Genomic DNA, 22,975 nt, shown 5'->3' with positions numbered 1-22,975 from the left:
CATGACGGCTAACTAAACGCCATAAATGGAATTGAATTGGCACAATGGGGTATTTGAGGGGTTAATTAGCAGAGAAATTACCATTTTCAGAGAGATCTTTAACAAAATAGGAAAGGTTTAGGTTTAGAAAACTAAATTGAGAGTATGGATGATCCTGCCCAGAATTTAACCAATTCCATCGGAAATCTTCCAAATGCACCACCAGTAACACATGAATTTGCACAATCCAAGTCAATTCTCCCTTCTTTGAGCATAGAGGAATTGCAGCAGTTAAGAGAAGATGCACAGTCTGAAATTGATCATCGGATTCAAGAGCAAACTCGTCAGAGAGAAGCAGAAGAGGCTGTTCAGGAGCGGAAGAAAAGGATATTTGAGGCTCTCTACAATGCATGGATACCCAAATTCTTAGAATGGAAAGAACGGAAGGATGAGGAAAAGGCTGAGAAACAGGTCAAGACCCCAAAGTTTGGCAGTTCAACAGAAAGCGATTCCGAGGCCTCAGAAGGGTATGAGTATGAAATGGAGGGAATGGATACCAGTGACCTAGATTCGCATGCTGCGGAGGACAAGCAAAGGATGAATTCTTATCATGATGAGAAGGCGATTTGAATATTAACTTGCCAATCCCAAGATTTTTGCTCGCACCATGAGTGAGGGTGAACCTGTTGCAGTGAAGATGAGTCGTCGAATCGCTGATCTCGATGATGAGTCAAGTGAGGAAGAAAGGGAAGAAGGGGATGAGGATAGTGATGATGAATCATCATCCAGTTGGACTTCTCCTGCACCATCTGATAGCGAGGACTATGGTGAAGAGGGTCTGGATACTGATGAGGATGAACGGTGGTAAGCTCATCAGAGTTACCAGGAAAGGCTAGATTTTCAGGCATTGCATAAATCCTGAAAACGATCAACAAGTTTTTTGCAAAACAGCTTTTCTGGTAATTTTCCTTCCTTCTACTCTTCCTGATGTTGGTGCGAAAGATGGTAAGTTTCTTTGTATTTTGAAAGTTGATGCGGACGGTTTTGGATTTCTTTTTATTTTGATTTTGTGGGCAAGTAGTAAGATACAGGTAATTTTCTTGTGTTTGGATTGTAAAGTTGAAAGGGGTAGTCGTTGTTTCAAGTTTGTAGTAATGGTTTGTAATGAAAGGGGTTTGGGTTATGGCCTTTTGGTGAAGGTATTTTGAGAATATGTAATGGTAGTTGTAATGGTAGTTTAAAGCTTTGATCTTTTGAGGGTTTGATAGTTGTGTGAACTTGTGATGCTGATGCGGAAATTGAAAAAACTTGATATAATGCTCAATGAGCTGATAAATGTTAAAGGAATGTTTGTAGTATTTGACTTTTTTTTGTTATTGTCTTCTTGTTTTTGTAAATATACAAACAAGCAATGTTCTTGGTGAATGATTCTAAAATTCCAATGATTGTTAAGTAGAGATGGGCGTAGGAATGACTGAATTAATGAATCAATAGGGTATATAAAATGTTGTTTAAGATGGTGGGTATTACTCTAGTTTATAAAATGTTGTTGGAGTAAGATTAATTCAAAGACTATTTTAGGCCCAATTCAAAAAAAAAAAATCTATGTGCAAGCCTAGTACTATTACTACTAATCCTAGCATGGCAGAATATTATTTCAATAATCAGTATAACCAAATCCAAACTGATCCAACATTGCTAAAACCCATCTGCATACAAAACCCCACCATGATTTAAGAATCAAATTTTTTTCAACAATCCATACATTCATTCTCTAGTTAACAGAAAAATCAAAACAACTACATTTTATCACCTGGCTTGTCGCTTAGTCCTTGGAAATGGTTGCTCAGATGCAGTTGTTTGAGAAGCAGGGACTGCTTTTAGTGCTGGTGGTTTCCTTGCAGTTCTACCCTTAATTTCGTCTCGATAGTATCATCCCTGGATGTCCTTTGCAGGTCAAGTATATCTACCTTTGGAAATTTATACTCATTCCGACAAATAACTGCCGTATTGAATTCCTCATCGACTTCATCACCAGCATATTTCCAGATTTGGGTAGGTGCACCTAACACAATAGACTTTCTTTTATTTTCCTGGTCTGGCACATAAAATACCTGCTTAGCTTGAGAGGCTACAACGAAAGGATCATCCTGGAGTCCCAACTTATCAAGTTCAACCAAAATGTAGCCAAGTTTGTTTTTTGAGACCCCTGCTTTGGTAACCCATTTACACCTGAAAAGTGGAACTTTCAGCGAATGATATGTTAGCACCCATATCTCTTGTAAAACACCATAATAATCCGCCAGATTAAGGGTAATCCCCGCTTGTCTAATGTGCGTGTCAGTTGCCTCTACGTAAACCCCGCTATTCTGGTTAACGGAACCATCATGAGATTTTGTGCGAAACAGGTATCCATTGATGTGATATGCTTCGTATGTCTCTACTTGTGCATTCGGTGGGATTGATAGCCACCTTAAGTCCTGATTGAAGTTTTCCCTAGAGTCTGTCCACTCACTGTCAACCTGAAATACATTATAAGGATTAGCCTCCGTCTCAATGCAAAAGTTACATATCAAGAGTGGCATTTTCTGCAAACTCTTACCACTTTTTGTAACCATTTGGCGAACTCTTCACGATGTTTTTGATCTAGCTGTCTATCACTCATACCAAGATATTTATCCTTCAAAACATTCTGGTGTCGGCTGGACGGTGCAATGATTAATGTTATTATCTTTACAGAAATTCGGACACAGAATCAAAAACTAAATAAAAAATGAGGTTATCTGGTTAGATCTAGTTATACTTACTCAACTTAAGGAGCAACTTCAGGCGAATTCCGCAATACATAGAAATGCGCTTTATCAAACAGATCCTTATCAACACGAGGAAACTTAGGATTTGACATTGGTTTTCCCCTGAAAGAATAAGAATCTTCGCCAGTGTCAGATGTGTTGAGTTTGTCTGGTGGAATTCCGACTGTATCATTCATGCTTTGTTGGTGCTCACTGATAACCTCAATTGTCTCTTACGCAAGGTTCCCTTCATCAATGCTTCCTCCAGGTCTGTTTCTGTTTCGCACATGCCCTTTTATGACCTTCATGCACCTTTCAAACGGATACATCCATCGAAAGAATACATGACCACAAATTTGCACTTCCCTGGTAAGATGCACAGTTAAATGAACCATGATGTCGAAAAAGGATGGAGGAAAGTATTTATCGAGAAAGCACAACGTCACAACGAGATCCGACTGCAATTTTTCTAGCTCTGCCACCTTGATTTCTTTGCTAGATATTGCCCTGAAAAAGAAACAAAACCTGATAATAGCATATCTTGTTGGCTGTGACATAATTGATTTAATCGCAATGGGAAAAAAATGTTGCATTAGTATGTGATAATCATGCGATTTTAGTCCGATAAGCTTTCGATCTTTTCGATTCACCAGTGTTGAAAAGTTTGAACAATACCCTTGTGGAACCTTTATCTCGGATAATGTTGCACATAACTTGTCCTTTTCCTCCGGGATTAATGAGTGACATGCTTCCTTTAGTATATATCCCCCTTTGTCATTTTCCCGAGGTTGCAACTCGTCTCTAAAACCCATCTCCTTCAGGTCCATTCGAGCAGCAAGGTGGTCTTTCGACTTAAATTCATTGTTCAACAATGTTCCAACGATACTCTCGCATACATTTTTTTCGACGTGCATGAAATCTATGCAATGGTGTATAACATGATACCGCCAGTATGGGAGGAGCCGGAACCATATATTGAACTTTTTCCAGTAGCGCCTTTCGGTCTCCTTCTCCTTCCCCTTCCCCTTTTTTGGGTCGATGGTCTTTTCGATTCTCTTCATCTTTCCACCTCTTCCAGGGTTATCCTGCACGAATTCCACCACAATGTTCTTCCGTCCCTTTCCCCATTTATTCTTTATAATCATTACCTCATTGTGTATTTGTGACGGGGTCATAAGTTTCAGAGCCTTTTCAGTTTCTTTTTTTCCGTTGAACCCCTTCTGACGTCTGAATGGATGATTGTATGGTAGGTATCTTCTATGCCCAGTATAAACCTCTTTTCTACAATGTTTTAGCCTGACATAGTAAGTATTTATCCTACACACCTTACAGGCGTCTCGTCCCTGGTAGGGGCAACCACACAGTGTACCGAGAGCAGGGTAATCATTTATTGTCCATAAAACAACCGCACATATAGTAAACATCTCCTGTTTCAGCGCATCAAAATATTGGACTCCCTCAAACAATTCCTTGAGATCCTCGACAAACGGTTGTAACATAACATCAATGTACTTACAAGGCCCCCATCGATAATTAATGACATCATGATGAACTTTCTCTTCATACACAACTTGGCGGAAGGTTGTAAATCACTGTCAGAATTATCCACACAATGTGCTGTTTTTGCATGCCTTTGTTTACGTCAACCCCGTCAGCCGAAATGCCTAGACGCAGATTTCGAGGATCATCACGAATTACGGGATATCTTTCATCTATATTTTTCCATGCTGATGAGTCCGCCGGATGCCGTAAAACACCCTCTTCTTTCTTTCTGGTGTCGTGCCACAATAAATATTCGACAATTCTCTCTGATTGAAATAGCCATTTCAGTGTTGGGATAATTGGGAAATACCACAAGACTTTTGCCGTAATTTTTTCATGCACCTCTTTGGTGGTGTCGTCAACTTTCCATCTTGATTCCCCACAGGTGGGACACTTGATGTCATCCTTGTATTTCTTCCTATAGAGAATGCAGTCATTGATGCATACATGTATCTTTTCGTAACCTGAACCCAAATCTCTCATCACCTTCTTAGCTTCATATGTACTTTTCATCATCTCATTTCCTGGAGGGAGCATGGATTGTAACAGTGGTAGAAGTTCATTAAAGAACTTGTCGGAAGCTCCGTGCTTGCTCTTCAAGTTAAACAGTTCACACATTGCAGATATCTTTGTAAAATCCTTACATCCTTCGTATAAGATTTACCAGCATCATTGAGTATCCGTTGCATCTTCTCAGATTCCTTTGAAAAATTTTCTCCTAATAAAGCATTAACCATTTCTATAGTCTCTGCGGCATGTGCTGGTTCATCAGAGTGCGGACCGTCGCTGCCATTACCATACAGAAGTGTCCACCATGATGACTCATCTCCGTGCTTAGTCCATACGGCATAATTTTGAATGAATCCAGAAGTATATAAGTGATACTTAACTTCACTTGCCTTGTGCACGTAGATGTTGAGACATTTCACACATGGATATAGAATCTTAACTTTGCCCTTGTTGTATGGTTTCCGTTTCCCAGTCGCAATATCCTGTTGGTATGTATGCGTATCAAACTTTATAAATGCATCGACTCCGTCTTGATAATGCGGTTTGGTTCTATCGGTATACATCCAAGATTTATCCATTAATCTAGGATCCACTCTAGGATCCATTATGAATTCTCAGATACCTGGACGGAGAAAAAACTTGTCAACATCTTGTGAAAATGTTATTGTGGTCCGAATAAAACTACGACATAATAAAACTTGTCACAAAGAGTAATCACAAATCACAATGTGAGTTCAGTTATCATATATGAATCATACAAATAATCAGAGGTCATCTACCTACATACAGTTGCATGTGAAGATGATATTTACCCTACTATGACCATTAGAGTTACAATCTCAGTTAACAAAGCAGCACTGAAAAGAATTACTTACACGGTCGATCCGATTAATCCGCAAAGAAAAACTGACAGGGGAATATATGGTTTATCCAGGAGATGAATCAGATGATCAAAGTAAACAACTTGTTTTTTTTCTAGGGGGGAGGTTAGAAGATTTAAGAGCAGAAACATGAAATGATTTAAGACGAGAGAGATGAACACGTAGGGTAAATTAAGATTTGGCAATATCTTTACTAATAAATAATTTGGCAAAATATTTAAGTGTATATCGTAAATAATTTGGTAAAATAGGTAGGTAAAGATCCTTCAATTTGCATGTTGCACGTTCTATGTTTAGAATTTTCTCAGTCAAATCTTGTTATCCTGCTGCATAATTTTCTGCTTTGACGGCTCTAAATGACCGGAGTTAGATGCGATGCAATTAATATTCATTCCATACTGAAGATTTTTTTGTTCATACCTGAATTCAGAAAATAAATCAAAATGAATCAGAAATAAATAAATAAATCAAAATGATAGGTAAAAAGCGGAGTACGTGTTGCTGCAGTTGTTATAACGGTACTAAAGTAAAAAACTATCTTTGTATAAAGTGGAGTACGTGTTGGTGCAGTTGAAAATAAAAATCGTAAGAATTGCTATGGCCCCAATTAGAATTAAGTGAACTAAAACACACTACTATATTTGTGTGTTCTGTCCAATTAGAATTAATATCTAAAACCAAAGATTGATTCATCCAATTAACATAATAGGTTTGATCATTGATGGATTTTATTAAAGTTTGTCAATCTGATTCAAAGATAACATGATTAAAGTTTATGCCAGAGTAACAGCTGCCAGCATAGCCTTACATTCCAGCTCCTCAGCTACAACTCCTATCTTCATTCCTCCATTAAAGCATTGTCCTTGCACCCGAATGCAGCTACCTGCACAATTCCTAATTATTAGCCCTATTCCACCTTGTAATGAGGATCAAAATTTGTAAACATTATCAGGAGGTTTCCATCTTAGCGGCTGCACAACCCCATTAGTATAAGAAACAAGATTAGTTCCAGAAGACACAAGTTTATTAATGACATCTATTGATATTGTCTTATTTGGAGTTATGTTCCTGCAAATGAACAATGGTGTACCATAAACCAAGAGAGAATCTAGCTCCTAAATGAACAATGATGTACCATAATATTACTAACATTCATATTTAAAACCAAACAAATAATTTCCATATCTATCTAGTTTATCTCTTGTTGGGACTATATCTTTTAAGCACTTCCAAACAAATAATTTAACTTCCACAAAGCTTTCCATACCTGTGGAGAAACAGAATTAGTACCTTCAAAAGTATTAGATGCACTAGACAACACATTATAGACACTCTTAACAGAGAATTGGCCTTTGCTATCTGGAAGCCAAATAAGAGTATGGAGTCCAATTCACCCACCATTGAGTTCTGGTGGTACTCCGTAGCTGTTGATACTCCGAAAATATGAATACTATGAAGTAAACGATTTCATCAAATGTGAATGCTTCCCCCTTTTCCTCTAAGTAGCGCTCTTTAACGGTTTCGTGCTACAAAAACAACACACAAACTTATTTGGTTACATATAAATTAAAACAAAGTATTGTGCCGAATAAACCATAAAGATACGTACAAGTTGTAGAGGGGACAAGCTCAGGTGGCTTGAGTGCCAGATCCGGTGTTTGATTTTAAAAAACCCAGCTACCGCATCTAGGATGATGTTGTGCTTATCCTTGATTTGTTGAACACTTCTTCCTCTTGGGTTGCCATAATCTTGACTAAATTTGTTATGTATCTTCGCCCAAAGGGTCTCGGTCGAGGAGCGATCTAGAACTCGACTTTCGGCTACCCATGCTTTGGTGATTGCCAAATATTCCGCGGAGTCAAAAGATGCCATTTGTTGTATGTGGAGGTAAGGAATGAGTAAGTTCTCTAATAGGCTACAAGTGGAGTGCACGTGCGTTGCTTGTCGAACGTCGGGTTCAAATACGCCTTCTTCCATGTTAAACCAATTGCTTAGCATGATAGAACACCGTTGCGAAGTGAATAAAAACAAAATCGATAGAATACAGTAACAGATTCTCCTTTCCAGCTATATAACAATGCCGGCCTAATCTACAATGTAACTTTTACTCCTTACAGCAACAAAAGCAAATTCCTAAATCCATTAACATCCACTAGTAACAAAAATTATCTCAACCTAAACCAAATTCCATAATTTTCGTCACAAGAATCACACAAAACATCAATTGTTTCAACCAATTAATACTAAGATATGAAAGACCTAAACTGGTTTATGATCATAAAAATATGAAAGACCTGAACAAAACAAAAGAAACCCTGACAATAACAAACTCTTAAAATTCTTACTAAGATATAGAATCACAACCAAGATCATAAAAAACTCTTAAAATTGACAGAACCCTAGGTTTACATAATACAGTAGAAAACGATTTTAGATTTGGGAAAGGTATATACCTGAAACCCTAGCAATAGTAATTTAAAATTAATAAAATAAAAACATCCCCCATTCATGAAATTAAACAAGTAAGTTTGAATTTAATCTGATAAGAGAAGGAAAGAATTCCTTACCTAGGGTTTCTCTATTTCGCCTCTTCCAGTCTTTCTCCCGCGCAAGTAAGAGAAGGAAATAAAAAAAAAATCTACTTTGATTAACCAAAATGCCATTTTACCTAGGTTTATCACGTCATTACACTACAAGAAAATGGGGGTTTGGTGTCAAAAAAATTTGTCAGGAAATCCCCTGTTTTTGTCTCGAAATATTTTCTGAAATGAATTTTTTTTTGTCACGAAGTTGTCTCGAATACCCCATCTGGGAAAGTATTTCGCGACAAAATTATGAACGGTCACGAGAAAAATGAATTAACAACTAAGAATTTATTTTCAACAAAAGTCTCTTTCACCAACGAAATAAAATTGTCTGCGAAAGTTATTTTAAGGACCAAAAAATTAGCCACCAAAAGACACTTTTTTGCGGGCAAGTTTTTGTCGCAAAAATGTAAATTTCAAGGACAAACTAATTTGTCTTTAATAATTACTATTTAAGACCAATTAAATTGTCTCAAAATCGAAAGTTTTGTGTCAAATTAATTTGTCTTTAATGATAACTATCTAAGACCAAAAAAATTATCTCAAAAACAGAAGTTTTGCGTCAATTTAATTTGTCTTTAATGCCAACTTTTGTAGACCAAAAACATTGTCTCAAAAACATAAGTACAATGTCAATTTATTTTGTCTTTAATGATAACTATTTATGACCAAAACATTTGTCTTGAATTAATTTAATTAGAGACAATATAAATATCCCCTGAATATCAAATTTTTGGAGACAATTCATTTTGCCTTTAAAACGAATTTTCAATACAAATTTTTTTGCCTCCAAAAGCAACATGTTTTGTCCCAAAATTTTCCATCAATGACAACTCAGTTTACCTCGAAATGCTTTATTCAAAGACAACTCAGTTTTCCTTAGAAAATGAATTTCTCAGACAACTTTCTACTTCATTAAAGAGGTTTTTTTTGTCCCTAAATACTTTATTAAGAACTACTTGTTTTGCTTAGAAGAGAATTTCAAAGACAAAATTATTCGTCTCTACAAGCTTTTTTATAAACCGCAAACAAAAATAATAATAAAAAAATTCATTCAATTTTCGTGATTCGTGTTTAGGGGAGATCGGCGAGGACACTTTGTGTTTCTTCAAGCATCTGAAGAATTGCTTAGTTAATAATGATGCTAGTAGTGGTTTTGGTAGTTTCATTTTTCATACATTAAGAGTTGCTATTAATTCAGAGAGGGGTTGGGGCTCAGCTAGTTGCTATGTTACCAACCAAAGATGTGTTTGATTAATTTTTTTATATACAAAGTTGTTTAATAAAACAAAATCAACATTAGTTTCGATGTCTCCTTTTTTCTATTAAAAGGTTTTTTCATTTTATTTTTAGATAAAGAAACTAGTTTGAAGCCTAATAATTTAAGCTCCAACAACGTACTACTATATTAATTGAATAGGTTGTCGTGCTAACCTCCTAGAACGCATGAAACTTCAGGGAACAGAGATGACCAGCTGAGCTATGGGCCCGTTTTTAAAAAATAGTTATTAATTAATAAAGATAGAAAGTAATTTACACGTGAATGGTTGTGAGCCTAGTAATATAATTATCCTTTTCCATTGTTTGATTTAATATATTAACATTTTCCATAAAAAAGAAAAATTATTGATAAAGAGTAACTAGTTTGTTTGTTTTTTTTGTTCTTTTGCTTTTTGTTTCTTGGTACACAAAAGAAAAATAAAAAAAATATAAAAAAAACAATTAATTTAGGTGGTTTAAATCCAAAGAGAAACAATATCAGCTGGGAGGTGGTACTTGTCCACATAGCTTGGACTTTGTGAGAGAAGGCATAATCCGCTAGGGAGTGGGATGCAGTGTTGTCCGATTCTGGGACATGCTTGACTATGCTTGAGTTAAATCTATCTGATAGACACTTGACTACCACCTGACAGTCTCCTTCAATAATGATATGCTGCAGACTATCACATTAGTTGAACATGTTGTCGTGCTAGCGTACTAGCGAGTTCCAACAACGTACAATTACATTAGTTGAACATGTTATCGTGCTAGTCTACCAGCGAGCTAACTTTACGTTCCATATAAAAGATAAATTTTAATAATTCTTTTTTTAGACAATAAAAAAAATACAAAAAAATAAAAATTTAACTTTTATTAATAAATTAATAAAAATGGAGTTTGTGGAATGAATCAGTCAGTTGCCGAGACAATTCAGTGTCGTCCACCACTAGGCCTGTCAATATCTATCCGATATCCGAAATCCGTTTCTGAATATTCGAGATCATATATATAGGATTTTATCCGTTGTATCGGATATCGAATAAAAGAAGCATCGAAGTTGATTTTCATAGCCAAATAGCATTTGGAGGTTTCCAAAACTGACATATGCATATTGTCAGTAGATATAACACACTTGCACTCAAATATAAACTGCGTATCAAACAAAATGAAATAACCTGTTTAAATTGTGCATCGTCGAAAAAAATGAACAACTATGCCTCCAGATGAGCCATATAAATAAATTCAATCTTTTATCTGAGTTAAAGCAGCTAAATTTTCAAGTCTTTTGATGTCCAAAAACTTCTAAACTCATTTAATATTTCTCAAAAAAGAAATGATGGATTTGGATATCCAATTTTGTTTGTTCAAACACGAAATTTAGACAGGAATGGACCAGTATCAAAAATTTACGTATCCAAAATTTCAAACCTATAAATGTGTGTATCAACTTTTTTTACAGGATTTCAGATCAGACTTATTTGTTTTACACCAGTAGATGAACTTCAAATTATCGAAAGCATAAGTAACTTATTACAAAATGTTACGAAGAACTCTTTCCTGAATACTTTTAGAAAATAACAAGAACAACATACTAGCATATATTTAAATAATTCGGCAAGACATATGGGCCGACATTTTGAATATTACGATGCCTGAAAATAGTGAACACACTATTTTTGCCTTTAAAACGAATTTTTGCCTTTAAAACGAATATCAAATTTTTGGAGACAATTCATTTTGCCTTTAAAACGAATTTTCAATACAAATTTTTTTGCCTCCAAAAGCAACATGTTTTGTCCCAAAATTTTCCATCAATGACAACTCAGTTTACCTCGAAATGCTTTATTCAAAGACAACTCAGTTTTCCTTAGAAAATGAATTTCTCAGACAACTTTCTACTTCATTAAAGAGGTTTTTTTTGTCCCTAAATACTTTATTAAGAACTACTTGTTTTGCTTAGAAGAGAATTTCAAAGACAAAATTATTCGTCTCTACAAGCTTTTTTATAAACCGCAAACAAAAATAATAATAAAAAAATTCATTCAATTTTCGTGATTCGTGTTTAGGGGAGATCGGCGAGGACACTTTGTGTTTCTTCAAGCATCTGAAGAATTGCTTAGTTAATAATGATGCTAGTAGTGGTTTTGGTAGTTTCATTTTTCATACATTAAGAGTTGCTATTAATTCAGAGAGGGGTTGGGGCTCAGCTAGTTGCTATGTTACCAACCAAAGATGTGTTTGATTAATTTTTTTATATACAAAGTTGTTTAATAAAACAAAATCAACATTAGTTTCGATGTCTCCTTTTTTCTATTAAAAGGTTTTTTCATTTTATTTTTAGATAAAGAAACTAGTTTGAAGCCTAATAATCTAAGCTCCAACAACGTACTACTATATTAATTGAATAGGTTGTCGTGCTAACCTCCTAGAACGCATGAAACTTCAGGGAACAGAGATGACCAGCTGAGCTATGGGCCCGTTTTTAAAAAATAGTTATTAATTAATAAAGATAGAAAGTAATTTACACGTGAATGGTTGTGAGCCTAGTAATATAATTATCCTTTTCCATTGTTTGATTTAATATATTAACATTTTCCATAAAAAAGAAAAATTATTGATAAAGAGTAACTAGTTTGTTTGTTTTTTTGTTCTTTTGCTTTTTGTTTCTTGGTACACAAAAGAAAAATAAAAAAATATAAAAAAAACAATTAATTTAGGTGGTTTAAATCCAAAGAGAAACAATATCAGCTGGGAGGTGGTACTTGTCCACATAGCTTGGACTTTGTGAGAGAAGGCATAATCCGCTAGGGAGTGGGATGCAGTGTTGTCCGATTCTGGGACATGCTTGACTATGCTTGAGTTAAATCTATCTGATAGACACTTGACTACCACCTGACAGTCTCCTTCAATAATGATATGCTGCAGACTATCACATTAGTTGAACATGTTGTCGTGCTAGCGTACTAGCGAGTTCCAACAACGTACAATTACATTAGTTGAACATGTTATCGTGCTAGTCTACCAGCGAGCTAACTTTACGTTCCATATAAAAGATAAATTTTAATAATTCTTTTTTTAGACAATAAAAAAAATACAAAAAAATAAAAATTTAACTTTTATTAATAAATTAATAAAAATGGAGTTTGTGGAATGAATCAGTCAGTTGCCGAGACAATTCAGTGTCGTCCACCACTAGGCCTGTCAATATCTATCCGATATCCGAAATCCGTTTCTGAATATTCGAGATCATATATATAGGATTTTATCCGTTGTATCGGATATCGAATAAAAGAAGCATCGAAGTTGATTTTCATAGCCAAATAGCATTTGGAGGTTTCCAAAACTGACATATGCATATTGTCAGTAGATATAACACACTTGCACTCAAATATAAACTGCGTATCAAACAAAATGAAATAACCTGTTTAAATTGTGCATCGTCGAAAAAAATGAACAACTATGCCTCCAGATGAGCCATATAAATAAATTCAATCTTTTATCTGAGTTAAAGCAGCTAAATTTTCAAGTCTTTTGATGTCCAAAAACTTCTAAACTCATTTAATATTTCTCAAAAAAGAAATGATGGATTTGGATATCCAATTTTGTTTGTTCAAACACGAAATTTAGACAGGAATGGACCAGTATCAAAATTTACGTATCCAAAATTTCAAACCTATAAATGTGTGTATCAACTTTTTTACAGGATTTCAGATCAGACTTATTTGTTTTACACCAGTAGATGAACTTCAAATTATCGAAAGCATAAGTAACTTATTACAAATGTTACGAAGAACTCTTTCCTGAATACTTTTAGAAATAACAAGAACAACATACTAGCATATATTTAAATAATTCGGCAAGACATATGGGCCGACATTTTGAATATTACGATGCCTGAAATAGTGAACACACTATTTTTGCCTTTAAAAACGAATTTTTGCCTTTAAAACGAATATCAAATTTTTGGAGACAATTCATTTTGCCTTTAAAACGAATTTTCAATACAAATTTTTTTGCCTCATCCAAAGCAACATGTTTTGTCCCAAATTTTCCATCAATGACAACTCAGTTTACCTCGAAATGCTTTATTCAAAGACAACTCAGTTTCCTTAGAAAATGAATTTCTCAGACAACTTTCTACTTCATTAAAGAGGTTTTTTTTGTCCCTAAATACTTTTTAAGAACTACTTGTTTTGCTTAGAAGAGAATTTCAAAGACAAATTATTCGTCTCTACAAGCTTTTTTATAAACCGCAAACAAAAATAATAATAAAAAATTCATTCAATTTTCGTGATTCGTGTTTAGGGAGATCGGCGAGGACACTTTGTGTTTCTTCAAGCATCTGAAGAATTGCTTAGTTAATAATGATGCTGTAGTGGTTTTGGTAGTTTCATTTTTCATACATTAAGAGTTGCTATTAATTCAGAGAGGGGTGGGGCTCAGCTAGTTGCTATGTTACCAACCAAAGATGTGTTTGATTAATTTTTTTATATACAAAGTTGTTTAATAAAACAAAATCACATTAGTTTCGATGTCTCCTTTTTTTATTAAAAGGTTTTTTTTATTTTATTTTTAGATAAAGAAACTAGTTTGAAGCCTAATAATCTAAGCTCCAACAACGTACTACTATATTAATTGAATAGGTTTGTCGTGCTAAACCTCCTAGAACGCATGAAACTTCAGGGAACAGAGATGACCAGCTGAGCTATGGGCCCGTTTTAAAAAATAGTTATTATTAATAAAGATAGAAAGTAATTTACACGTGATGGTTGTGAGCCTAGTAATAATATCCTTTTCCATTGTTTGATTTAATATATTACATTTTCCATAAAAAAGAAAAATTATTGATAAAGAGTAACTAGTTTGTTTGTTTTTTTGTTCTTTTGCTTTTTGTTTCTTGGTACACAAAAGAAAAATAAAAAAATATAAAAAAAACAATTAATTTAGGTGGTTTAAATCCAAAGAGAAACAATATCAGCTGGGAGGTGGTACTTGTCCACATAGCTTGGACTTTGTGAGAGAAGGCATAATCCGCTAGGGAGTGGGATGCAGTGTTGTCCGATTCTGGGACATGCTTGACTATGCTTGAGTTAAATCTATCTGATAGACACTTGACTACCACCTGACAGTCTCCTTCAATAATGATATGCTGCAGACTATCACATTAGTTGAACATGTTGTCGTGCTAGCGTACTAGCGAGTTCCAACAACGTACAATTACATTAGTTGAACATGTTATCGTGCTAGTCTACCAGCGAGCTAACTTTACGTTCCATATAAAAGATAAATTTTAATAATTCTTTTTTTAGACAATAAAAAAAATACAAAAAAATAAAAATTTAACTTTTATTAATAAATTAATAAAAATGGAGTTTGTGGAATGAATCAGTCAGTTGCCGAGACAATTCAGTGTCGTCCACCACTAGGCCTGTCAATATCTATCCGATATCCGAAATCCGTTTCTGAATATTCGAGATCATATATATAGGATTTTATCCGTTGTATCGGATATCGAATAAAAGAAGCATCGAAGTTGATTTTCATAGCCAAATAGCATTTGGAGGTTTCCAAAACTGACATATGCATATTGTCAGTAGATATAACACACTTGCACTCAAATATAAACTGCGTATCAAACAAAATGAAATAACCTGTTTAAATTGTGCATCGTCGAAAAAAATGAACAACTATGCCTCCAGATGAGCCATATAAATAAATTCAATCTTTTATCTGAGTTAAAGCAGCTAAATTTTCAAGTCTTTTGATGTCCAAAAACTTCTAAACTCATTTAATATTTCTCAAAAAAGAAATGATGGATTTGGATATCCAATTTTGTTTGTTCAAACACGAAATTTAGACAGGAATGGACCAGTATCAAAAATTTACGTATCCAAAATTTCAAACCTATAAATGTGTGTATCAACTTTTTTTACAGGATTTCAGATCAGACTTATTTGTTTTACACCAGTAGATGAACTTCAAATTATCGAAAGCATAAGTAACTTATTACAAAATGTTACGAAGAACTCTTTCCTGAATACTTTTAGAAAATAACAAGAACAACATACTAGCATATATTTAAATAATTCGGCAAGACATATGGGCCGACATTTTGAATATTACGATGCCTGAAAATAGTGAACACACTTGTAAAAAATAAACCATAAACATAATTAAAATAGAATCACCATCAACGGAGGAGGCTAAAAATACTTAAGTGCAAGCAATTGTTATAACATTAATTAGCCAAATATATTTTTAACATTACGTCAAAAGGGCTGTAAAACATTTTTTACTTTTTTAGGATACAACCAGAAACATTTTTTACATTTGTTAAAATGGGATGAGTGGAGTTGAAAGTTGGGAGCACACAAAATTCCTAAAGAAAAGTATTTGTTGCATTTTACATAATCCATCATTTTTTTCATCTATTCTATTTTCGGTTATGGAATATGTAATTTTTGCACGGATTGTTTTTCTATTTTGTCCTTGAAAGTTTTTATTGAAAGCAATGTTAAGAAATTAAAGTGGGGTCAGTTCTGTAATGTTGTTCCCTATCACTTAAAACGTAGACTAGACAAAGCTAATTTAGGCTTTATCTGTTGCCTATACACGTGAAAAAGAGGTACAGGAGTAAAGCAAGGGACGTGCTTGTCTCTGATTGGCTGTATGTGCGACTTTCTTAAGATACTCAAACTTTAAGATACTCTAATATTCCCTACCTAACCCAAAAGAAGAGAAAGAATAGCTTCGTTTACTCAGTCAATTTTTTTCTGTCTTCCATCTTTCCAAACCCTAAGATATTTTCCAGATTGGGAATGAAATTTTCCATATTAAGAATTTTTGATATAGATTTCGCCATATTGAGTAATAATCTCCGATTAAAACTGAGCAAAATTATTTCCCGCCGTCGATTTCATACTCCCTCCAAAATAAATCTCGATAACGATTCTCGTAAATCAAGCAACTAATTTGCGAGGAAAATTGAAGTTTTAGTTTCTTTTGACGGGATGTTTCGCGCTAATTTTTTTTTGGTTTCAATTTTTCTGAAAAATTCAGGCTATATAAACCCTAAGGCATCGATGGAACATCATCTCATCTTCTCAGAAACTTATTTCATCAAAATCCTAAGGTACAATATATTTTTTCTTTTACATTACATTTTTGCATTTTCCCTTAAATCTTTTTTTTTTTTGTACTTCGATTGTGAGCAATAAAATCAATTCAATGCCAATATGTGATTATGGTTGTTGATGGGTTCCTCTTCCATGGAATCAAATCAATGCCAATTACTAGTTACATTTGTTTCTTTGTTTTTGAGTATGGTTGTTGATGGGTTCCCTTTCCATGGAATCAAATCAATTCCAATTACTTCCATCTGTTTCTTTGTTTTGGAGTATGGTTGTTGATGGGTTCCTCTTCCATGGAATCAAGTCAATTTCAATTACTTACATCTATTTTTTTGTTTTTGGGTATGGTTGTTGATGTGTTCCTCTTCCATGGAATCAAATCAATCCCAATTACTCACATCTGTAATTCCCTAAGAAGATGCTGCTTGTTACCATTGTTTTCCTAATGGTACTTGTAAGTAGGCAGGAAGGAGTCAATATGGTCACTAGAAAACTGTAGCATTATACTTTCTTGTCTACTTGTCATGTTGCTGTCTTTTTATTTCCACAAGAATGTTTAGACTTTGATAATCTTGAATCATCCTTTTTTGCTTACACTTTTATACTTTTCTTTTCAGTTTGTCCTATTACAAATCGTGCCCCAAATCACTGCTTCTACGGGTATGAAAAATCACAAATATTGTTGAAATATCAAATACTGCTATTATGTTATGTTTGTTTGTTCTGTGAGTATTCAATATTGACATTTTCAACATGTTTTTTTTTTGTTTCAAGAATCAACTTCCAAAAAACGAAACACAAGGGGAATAAGTCGGGGAGTCGGGCTTGAGAGACTACTAGCGATGACGACGGATCGAAAATTGCCCGTGAAGCTTAAAGAGTCTGCAAGTGAGGCTGTGTGCTTCAACCGAAGAAAACTGGCCACATAATATGGGGTCATTGTCAGGTCTTTTGCTCCCTTGGAATACAAATCATGGAAAAATATTCCATTGCATGACAGAGAAGCCTTAATGGAAAGGGTTAAGGTATGTTTAACCGTGTACAATATTTTACTTGTAAACTACAGGTTGACTTGAGATCCTAACTTTTATCTTGTTGCAGGACAAGTTCTGGGTGGACCTCAGCGTCCCCTTTATCTGGGATTACCTACACTGATCAATGGGCAAAAGTACAACAGTCATAGGAGTTTGATGTCCTCCTATTTCAAAAGTTTGGTCGATTCCTCTCATTCCATCGAACAAATAAAAGCTAAGCCATACAAAGATGTGCCCCAGGATAAGTGGGAGTGGCTTTGCAACCACTTCTCTTCACCTGAGTTTAAGGTATTACACTGATTAGATTTGGTGGCTATAAAATTTCTTTACTAATGTATGTACCGATAATAAAATTAAATTGCAGAAACGGTCGTTAGCTGGATCCGAAAACAGGGAAAATGTTCAGTACAACCATTGCAGTGGTTCCATGGCATTTGTTGTGCGTCATGAGCAGGTATTCATTTGTACCCCTAACTACCGGTTTCTGGTTAGTTGAATAGTATGATCTATTGTAACACATGAAATTGCTAACAAAAATTGGATCTTATTCTTCATGAAACAGAGTATGGAATCGGGAAATCACTCCCATATCCAAGTGTTCCATGACACACATACTCGATTGGTTGATAAAACGACTAACAATCGAATCTGGATGAGCGACAAGGCACGCAGCCAATATGTAAGTTATCATCATGCGAATAAAGGTGTCAAATGTTAAGTTGCACTGTTTTTGTTCATCTGGAACTATATACTTGCATCATCCGTGAAACATAAATGCCTTTTTCTGGGATCTGTTCAGCGTGCCTCTGTATCTGAATCTGTATATTTAGGTTCTTCTTATTACTCACATATGATCTTCGTGTAGGATCAAATGATTGCTATCAAAGAACAAAGCATGGAAGAAGGATCAAAACCTAGAGATGAAGACGACATATGTGTTGAGGTTATGGGGAAGAAAAAATAAGAAGACGTGTAGCTGTTATGCAGTCAAATCAAGAAACTGAAGAACTGCGTGAAAAAGTCCAAACACAAGAAGAAGAAATTCGGAAAATGAAAGAAAACCAGGCATTATTCCAACAAGATGTGCTGAAACGTTTAGGTCTTAATGTCACAGTTACAGACACTCATGATCAGTAGTCTAAGTTGAATTTGGTTTTACTGTTTTAGTTTGTCACTTATGTGACTCATGCTCAGCACTTTAAGTTAGTTTCTTTGTTTTATTTTGTTGGTTTGGAATGTGTTCAATTAGTTTGAATAACATTCCTGCTTTGTATTAATTTTCATTATATGAGCAATAAAATTAATCTTTAAGATTCCGTAATTTTTCAATCTTCTTCTCTATATCATATCAGTCAATTATGTGGTTTTTAGTTTTGATTTTTTTAGGTGTTGGGAAGCCATATGCTGATGTAGGTAAGTTTCTCTTTAGTTTTCATGTGCTTATAGATTCCTGATACACAGTCTCTTTCCCTCTACCTCAAATTCTACTAACTAAGTTCTCTTTTTTTGATTGCAGATTGAAAATAATTATGGAACTATCATTGAGGCTTACAGGCTGCTGCTAAATCTTATACAGGTCTGTGAAGTAACATATTTTGCTCTCAGCATATGTCGATATGGTACAATTTGCACGGACATCTCAGAGAGTAATTGCTTCTTGTATCTTACTTTTTCTTTTGTTGTTGGTAGTTCAAAACTTGAAATCTTATTTTTTTCATGCCCTGTAATCTTAATCTCAATGCATTGGATTGAATTACCAATAACATATCAAACCTGTGACAGTGTGGTGTTCCCAAGTCACCTGGCGGAAAGTATTTTAAAGTCACCTGCATTTGATGTTTTAAAATATTCCCACTGATGATATACACTTGCGTGTTTATATGATCATGGTAATGCAGGATTGGTATTGATCAATGGATGCGTGTACCTTCTGTGGATGATGTATTTGCAATTGGAGATTGTGATGGTTTCCTCTAGGAATCAGAAAAGAAAGTTATTCCAGCTTTAGCCCAGGTCCAATCAACTAACCATTCCTGGACTTTCATCTTCGTTTTTAGTTTCCTACTCTTCCAATTAAAATATCTGCCATAATCTCTTTTGAATGACTTACTCGTTTTTGGTTTTGTAAAAACAGCTGTGATTTTCACTTTTGAGATTGGTTTCCTTAAACAACAAAAGAGGATATCAATTAAATTTATAACTTTTCAGATATTACTGCGTGTTTGATTACTATGACAACTGGTCCTAGTTCTCCACATGATAAATTACTGGTATATTTGAGATGAAATAAACTTTGACCTGACGACATCTGAACCATGTATGAACCTGCAGGTGGCAGAGCTGGAAGGATTTTATTGAGGTTAACAATGATTTGTCTGTTGTATGTGGGGAAACAAGAGTACTATATCAGGCAGAGAGATGGCTGCACTCTGGGTTCAGGGAGGGAGAGACAAAGGGTCAGGCAATACTTGGTAGTAGCTGCAGAACGCAAGATCTCCCATGCATGTATGCGCAGCTGTATATTCATATACTTAAGAGATCAGCATATTTATCAATCAAACCTATGCCTAAGATTATCACCTGATCACTTCTAGAAGTCCTTTTTCTAATCCTTGTTTTCTCTCTTCTGCTTCTTATTTCTTTTTCTCAAAATACAGGGGTTGAAGTTGGATGTGTGCACTAAAAACAGAGTGGGATTTCTATCAGACATCACTAGGGTGTTCCGAGAGAATGGTTTGTCTGTCTCAAGGGCAGAAATTAGTACAGGTGTCGAAAGCAAATTGATGGTTTATCTGTCTCAAGGGGAAAAATCCATGTTTGTGTTGTACTAAACTTTTCTTGGTCAGCATTTGGAGTTAGTTTTTGGAAACCTTAACTTAGATTAGTTGGTGGAATATGTGTTTGCTAATTGATGTTATTGTTCATATTTTAGGTGTCAGAGAAGTTCGCAGTGCCCCATGTGCTGGCAATCCATCAGCCTGAAGGATCCCACCAGGTTTTCATTCTTGTTTTACTGGTCTATTTTTGTTTTGTGTTTTGAGTTCCTCTGAAACTAATTATCTTAATGGAACCTTTGTCTTTCTATCCAAGAATTGCTTGAGGCAGTGGAACATGAGAGGAACATTAGGTCCAACCGACCACGAAATGCCACAATATTTCATCATGCTGCTCTTGGAGATTTTGAATTACAACACATATATATTTTTTCCGACCTTGTAACTACAATCAAAGGAAAAAAGTTGCGACGAAAACCAGAAAATTTAAAATTTGTTCTCGGTAGTTATTCATGTTTATCTTTTCATTTCGATGCAGTTACCTGTAGGCGCAAATGATGCTGAACTTGAAGAGTGTATTATCTAACATTTGGCTGTTGTTGCTGCAATGGGAAGGGCACATCACATGTCTAGAAGGGACGGCCACCGAAATAGGTTGTCTGGTCAGGGTCGACCACAGTTCTTGGTGTTCTCATCTCAGCCTAATGTAGCTTCTTCCACTCCTATTACGGCCACTCCAGCTCAGGGAATTGGGGACGATGAACCTGCTCATCCAGTTGCTGCAACTAGTCCAAATTCCCCTATAATGACGGTGAGAATTGAAACCTCCTCAGGGACCCCAAAATTTCTTGCTCCGCAAGCTGATCAGAGTCCTACTTCAGCATCTGGATCTAGTCATTCCGCAGCTAATCAACGTAGATTTTCCTTTAGTAGTCCAATGTACGGCGATCCAAATTGTCATACTCTTTTTCTTCTGGTGGTTGATGGATTGTTTTGATGCATCTTTTGCATTTTTCTGATCTTTTTTCTCATTTTCACCCGTTTTTTTTTCTTTTTTTGGCCATTTAGTAATTCTGCAGGTCAATCTTCCCCAATAGATCAAGATAGAGCAGAGCCACCTGAGTTACAGTCTTTCTCTGAAACTCTAAAATCAAAATTTAATGCAGTTTCAACAAGGTATTGGTCAAAGAAATAAGAATAGCATCCTACGTTAATTGAGTTACAAGTTGGTCATTGTTGAATTCTAGCTTATTTATTAATATTGTTATCTAAGGTACAAAGAGTCGATTACAAAAAGTACCAAAGGATGGAAGGAGAGGCTATTTTCTCGAAACACTGCAATGGCTGATCTTGGTACTGAAGTACGACGAGAGGTAAATGCTCGAATTGCTAGTGTTTCTCGCCTGATGAAACGCCTTGAAACCAGTGGTAGAAACAGTGATGCTTCGGTATCAGATAACCTGGAAGAGGTTCAGTTTCAGAGCCAGGTAACCAGATGATTGTTGATAATCACGGTACCAGCCCTCTGAATGACAACAATCCTTCAGCTTCGTGTGCTAGTACAGATGACAAATATTTGTATGGACCTCAATGCTTTAGATATCGTACTCCATGGTCTTCATTCAATTTTAAGTTGCCTTATTATGAATTGAGACCACAGTAGATTAAGCTTAGAATGGATTTCAAGTAACCTTATTGTCTGTATTGATTTTATAAGCTCATTTTGCAGACGTCTCAAAGCCTCAATATGTTTGTGTAAATACGCTTAAAATGGATTGCGAGTCTACTTTTCATGAATTGAGCAAACAACACAAGGTATGATGGTTTGTTCTACCAGATCCAGTACGAAAAGGAATGCAACATAGCTACTTTCTTCAGTTTATCTCTTCGACTCGAAATGTATTACAAGGCATTTTAATTGGTCAAAATGCTCAACCACTGCTCAGTCTCTTCTGATACAGTGTGCCGAATTATTCCCTTTCTCGTGTTACTTCGAAGGTAGTCGAAGCTCCATCATGACCAAATTTGATGATGATTCAGGTTCAGGTGATGCCTGTGAGGAGTGTCTTTGCAACAACTGTCCCAGTCATACTCGAAGCAACATCACCACTTCAATTCCTCTGAGCAGACTAAATCACAAGCAGTCACCGAATATTTAGATTTTGTGACCACAATTTGTCTTGTCATTACAAAGTTTTAACGGCGAAATTTCAAATTTGCTTCGTATTCATTTAGATGACGAACCAATTTTGGCTGCCTAAATAGATATAAGGACAAAAGTTACACGTTGTCAGCAATAGTTTTTTCGAAGACCAATTTTTTTCCGTTGGTAGAAAACAATCCATTTGCGACAACAATTTTTTTGGATACTAATAGTTCTAACGGAAAAATCTTTGTTTGATGGGCATTCATTTCGGCGACATACTAATTTTGTTAGTGTAAGATATATTCAGGGATAAAAGTCTTCGATCGTTAGCAATAATATGT

The 22,975-nt window shown here is 35.1% G+C and overlaps 1 pseudogene; it reads left to right on the top strand.

The window, feature by feature from the left end:
• Positions 1–646: 646 nt before the first annotated feature.
• Positions 647–22,151, top strand: LOC113279229 (annotated as a pseudogene).
• The last annotated feature ends 824 nt before the right edge of the window (positions 22,152–22,975 follow it).

The sequence above is a fragment of the Papaver somniferum genome, chromosome 5 (assembly GCF_003573695.1).
Source record: "Papaver somniferum cultivar HN1 chromosome 5, ASM357369v1, whole genome shotgun sequence".
Lineage (NCBI taxonomy): Eukaryota > Viridiplantae > Streptophyta > Magnoliopsida > Ranunculales > Papaveraceae > Papaver > Papaver somniferum.
Note: the sequence above shows the minus strand (reverse complement) of the source record. Positions and strands in the feature narration are given on the sequence as shown.